Below are 6,000 nucleotides of genomic sequence, written 5' to 3' on the forward strand. Positions count from 1 at the left end.
TATATTAATAATTGTATTTTATTTTTTATTACACCTCAGTAGAAGCATTTAAGTCTCACCTTAAAACTCATTTGTATACTCTAGCCTTTAAATAAACTCCCTTTTTAGACCAGTTGATCTGCCGTTTCTTTTCTCCTATGTCCCAATCTCCCTTGTGGAGGGGGTCCGGTCCGATCCGGTGGCCATGGATGACGTACTGGCTGTCCAGAGTCGGGACCAAGGATGGACCGCTCGTCCAGAGTCGGGACCCAGGATGGACCGCTTGCCTGTGTATTGGCTTGGGACATCCCTGCGCTGCTGATCCGCCTCCGCTTGGAATGGTTTCCTGCTGGCTCCGCTGTGAACGGGACTCCCGCTGCTGTGTTGGATCCGCTTTGGACTGGACTCTCGCGGCTGTGTTGGATCCATTATGGATTGAACTTTCACAGTATCATGTTAGACCCGCTCGACATCCATTGCTTTCGTCCTCTCCAAGGTTCTCATAGTCATCATTGTCACCGACGTCCCACTGGGGGTGAGTTTTCCTTGCCCTTATGTGGGCCTACCGAGGATGTCGTAGGGGTTTGTGTTGTGGTTTGAGACACTAGTGATTTGGGGCTATATAGGTAAACATTGATTGATTAACATTCAACGCTTAAATCTCTAGATCAGTGGTTCTCAAACTTTTTATCACCAAGTACCACCTCAGAAAAAAATGTATTTCTCCAGGTACCACCATATTGACCAAATATTACAATAGTAGGCCTAAGTATTCATTAAAAACAGGCAATATTATATTTGCCAATTATAATATTTTATATCTTGGCCACTCATTACACACCGTTTGGACTGTTTCACTGTGTTTGCTTTTAATATAGGACGGGTCGGAAACCCGCGGCTCTTTATTCACTCTGATGTGGCTTAGCTGCATACTTGCTGACCCCCCTTCTATTTTTCCAGGAGGTTTCCGAATTTGAGTACCTCTCCCTAAGAAAATGTTCTCCGATTATCACCCTGACAATAATATTGAGGGCGTCCCACGATGGCAATGCCTTTAACATCCTCGGAATCATGAAGTCACGTCTGCTTTTACACCATGCTATGTACGCCGGCTGGTCTCATGCTTTCAACTTACGCAAATGACTGCAAGCCATACTTCGTCAACAGCCATATAGGTTACACTGAGGGTTGTGATATAAACAACTTTAACACTTGCGCCACACTGTGAACCCACACCAAACAAGAATGACAAACACATTTCGGGAGAACATCTGCACTGTAACACAACAGAACAAATACCCAGAATCCCATGCACACCTAACTCTTCCGGGCTACATTATACACCCCTGCCCACCTCAACCGACGCACGGAGGGGGGTTGGTGGTAGCGGGACATGTAAAGAAGTGTGCTGTGTGAAAAATTGAGAGCCCCGGATGGGATGTATTTAAGTTTGTTAATGGACACTTAAAGTCTGATAATTCCACACTCTGCCCTTACTAAAAAGAATGGTGCAATAACTGCAATGTTCTGCTTTTTGCAAACCCAATTGTGCGTGTGTATGTGTGTGTGAAAAGGTTGAAATTTTACACAGAAATACCAATAACTTACAGTATCTTTTTTTTTAAATGTAAATTTATGTGTGTACTTTATATTTATACATTTTTTTTTTCTCTTCCCAGCTGACTTGAAACACAGTTGTAGCAATGCTGGCGTTTAAGGTGGCTGGTAAGGTAAATGGATAGATAGTACAAACCCCGTTTCCATATGAGTTGGGAAATTGTGTTAGATGTAAATATAAACGGAATACAATGATTTGCAAATCATTTTCAACCTATATTCACTTGAATATGCTACAAAGACAACATATTTGATGTTCAAGCTGATAAACATTTTTTTTTTTAGCAAATAATCATTAACTTTAGAATTTGATGCCAACAACACGTGACAAAGAGGTTGGGAAAGGTGGCAATAAATACTGATAAAGTTGGGGAATGCTCATCAAACACTTATTTGGAACATCCCACAGGTGTGCAGGCTAATTGGGAACAGGTGGGTTCTATGATTAGGTATAATAACAGCTTCCCAAAAAATGCTCAATCTTTCACAAGAAAGGAGAGGGCGAGGTACACCCCTTTGTCCACAGCTGTGTGAGCAAAATGTCAAACAGTTTAAGAACAATGTTTCTCAAAGTGCAATTGCAAGAAATTTGGGGATTTCAACATCTACAGTCCATAATATTATCAAAAGGTTCAGAGAATCTGCAGAAATCACTCCACGTAGGCGGCATCGCTGGAAACCAACATTGAATAACCATGACCTTCGATCCCTCAGATGGCACTGTATCAAAAACCGACATCAATCTCTAGAGGATAGCACCACAGGGGCTCAGGAACACTTCAGAAAACCACTGTTACTAAATACAGTTCGTCGCTACATCTGTAAGTGCAAGTTAAAGCTCTACTATGCAAAGCGAAAGCCATTTATCAACAACATCCAGAAACGCCGCCGGCTTCTCTGGGCCTGAGATCATCTAAAATGGACTAAGGCAAAGTGGAAAAGTGTTCAGACGAGTCCACATTTCAAATTGTTTTTGGAAACATTTTACATCGTGTCATCCCGACAAGGGGAAGCGAACCATTCAAACTGTTATCGACACAAAGTTCAAAAGCCAGCATATGTGATGGTCTGGGGGTGCATTAGTGGCCAAGGCATGGGTAACTTACACATATGTGAAGGCACCATTAATGCAGGTTTTGGAACAACATATGTTGCCATCTAAGCGCCATCTTTTTCATGGACGCCCCTGCTTATTTCAGCAAGACAATGCCAAATCACATTCAGCACATGTTACAACAGTGTGGCTTTGTAAAAAAAAGAGTGTGGGTACTTTGTCAATAGCCATACAGGTTACACTGAGGGTTGTGATATAAACAACTTTAACACTCTTACTGATATGCGCCACACCGAACCCACACCTAACAAGAATGACAAACACATTTCGGGAGAACATCCGCAATGCTAATAAGCATATATTCCAATATGGCGCCGTCGTGTGTGGCTGGCCGTCTACTGCTGTCAGTCTGCTTTAAGGTTGTTGTTTTTTTTCCTGCTGCACTAAACAGTTCGAGTCTCTGCTGGTGTATGATCGCCAAGAATTGTTGGCTTTTCGACCACCTATCAAAAATATTTTTTGTTGTGACTTTGGTGGTTCAAATGAAGTGCCCCCGTTGCTGTCAGGTATACCAGCTCACCTCTTCCGGTTGCCAGCCCTGAGCTTTCCGCGGAATCGTCGCCGCGGCACCCATAGTGGCCGGCGTGCTCTTCCAGCGCTGCCCGGACGGGAAACGGATTAAGCGGTTCCCTTGTTGCTTTCTGGCCCTCCGTGGATCCATCGGGTTGCCCTGTGCCGGAAATTGTCCCCGATGAGAGACCCTGCACTCGCCAGACCCGCACCTGTACAGCTCGGTGCCGCCAACATGGGGGGAATCCGTCGAATTCGAAGTTGCTGTGCCGATCTCATCTTTTTGCCAGAATTGGTCTGGTAAACGCCAGATCAGTGGCGAACAAAACGTTCCCACTCAGGGATTTTTCGAGTCACGCTGTCTGGACTTCCTTTGCATTACGGAGACGTGGTTCGGTGCCGATGAGTCCAGTGTTTTCTCCGAACTTCTGCCGGCAGACTGTTGCTATTTTAACTCTCCTCGTACCTCAGGTCGTGGAGGAGGAACAGCGACACTTTATAAAAATGTCTATAAATGTAAGCAATGCTTACCTTCGTTATTTTTGGCCAGCTTTGAAATGACTTTATTTGAGGTGTGTCGCGCTGACGCGGTGCTGTGCACTGTCATTTACCACCCGCCCAAATACAATAAGGACTTCATCAATGACTTTTCGGACTTTTTGGTAGGACTTATGCCCTTCTATGATTGCGTCCTCATTGTTGGAGATTTTAATATCCATGTATGCTGTCTCGACAAGCCACTGGTGAAGGATTTTTTAAACCTTAAAGAGTCTTTTAATTTGACACAGTTTGTGTCTGGCCCCACACACGGACGTGGTCACACTCTTGATCTCTACCTGTGTCTAACTTGGACATTTGTGACAATGTGCTGTCAGACCATATGCCTGTCATATTTGAGGCCAGTTTTAACCGCCTGACAGCTGTCGAGTTTTCAACCCTTCCACTTCTGGTCAGTTTATTATAGCTTTTAACCAAGGTTTTTTACCCTTTGACTCTGTTTTTACTGACGCTGAGAAACTTAGTGCATTGTTTGACTCCACTTGTGAGACTGCCTTGAACTCAGTGGCTCCTTCAAAAAACCAAAAAGGCCAAAACTAAATCAGAACCCTGGTTTAATGAGAGAACCCGTGCGATCAGACGCGAGTGCTGCAGAGCTGAACGCAGGTGGAAGAAGGACAAGCTTCAGGTGTCACTCGCGATTTTAAAGGACTGTTGGCATCGATATCAAAGCACAGTAAAAGAGGAAAAAAGAGAACATTTGGCAAACATTGTTCCCTCAAATGGTTTTGACCCTTGTGTTTTATTCAAAACCATTGACTCTGTTCTTAATGCCCCTCAGCCTACATGTTTAGAACCCTCCTCTGGATTGTGCAATGTCTTTTTAGACTTTTATTGATAAGATTGCCACAACAAAGGCTCTCATTTCTGTTCCAACTTCTGACCCTTCTGTCCCGTTTAACTACTCTGCTGTTTTTAATCAATTTGAGCAAGTGACTCTGCGGCAGTTAGAAGAATTAACAAATAAAATGAAGCCCTCAGGTTCCCCCCATCATACTGTCCCTCCTACATTTTTTAAAGAAGTGTTTTCTTGCACAGGGCAGCCTGTTCTTAACATTTTAAATAGCAGTCTGATTTCTGGTGTAGTTCCTACCAGTTTTAAACACGCCGTGGTTCAACCACTTTTAAAGAAACCTGGTCTTGACAGTTCAGTTTTAGCCCATTTTAGACACATTTATAAGCTGCCTTTCCTCTCAAAGATCTTGGAGAAGATTGTTTTTACCCAGTTAATCACTTTTTTAGAGGACTGTGATATTCTAGTAGTCTTTCAATCTGGTTTTAAACCCCTCCATAATACCGAGTCAGCATTACTAAGGGGTTTTAAGGACATCCTGAGAGCAACAGGTTTAGGTGATCATGTGATTTTAGTTTTACTGGATCTAACAGCAGCATTTGATACGGTGGACCATAATATTTTAATTAGCCCCCTACAGCATCAAGTGGGCATTTGTGGTATTGCTTTGAGTTGGCTGAAGTCATATTTGACTAACAGGACTTTCTCTGTACATGTTTCTGGTTTTGAATCCTCTGTTGCTTCATTGACATGTGGGGTCCCACAAGGCTCAGTTTAAGGACCACTGCTCTTTTCTATTTATTTACTTCCTCTGGGCTCAATCCTAAGAAAGCATGATATTTGTTTTCATTGTTATGCCGATGACACACACGTGTTTTCCGTTAAATGAGAATTCATGCCTCTTCAATGCAGTCACTACTTGCTTGCCTTGAAGATATCAAGGCCTGGATGGCGCTAAACTTCTTAAATTTCAATGAAAAGAAGACAGAAGTGGTATTGTTTGGACCTAGTGGTACCTGTGAGCTCCCCTCTGTTGACTTTGGCCCCTTGACTTTGCACATTAAGCCCATCGTCACCAACCAGGGCTTTCGTATTGACAGTGATTTTAAATTGGACGATCAGATTGGCACAGTGGTGAAAGCCAGCTTTTTTTTATTTACGTCAGCTGGCCAAGGTTAAAAACCTTCTTTCTAGCAACAGTTTGAGACAGTAATTCATGCCTTCATTACATCTCGGCTGGATTACTGTAACTCTTTGTATTTCGGTATTAATCAATCCTCTCTCTCACGTCTGCACCTGGCCCAAAATGCAGCTGCCCCATTTTTAACAAACACAAGAAAAAAAGAGCACGTTACTCCTGTTTTAGCCTCCCTCCACTGGCTGCCTGTGTCTTGTAGAGTCCATTTTAAAATGATCTTACTCGTTTATA

The sequence above is a fragment of the Nerophis ophidion genome, linkage group LG06 (genome assembly GCF_033978795.1).
Source record: "Nerophis ophidion isolate RoL-2023_Sa linkage group LG06, RoL_Noph_v1.0, whole genome shotgun sequence".
Lineage (NCBI taxonomy): Eukaryota > Metazoa > Chordata > Actinopteri > Syngnathiformes > Syngnathidae > Nerophis > Nerophis ophidion.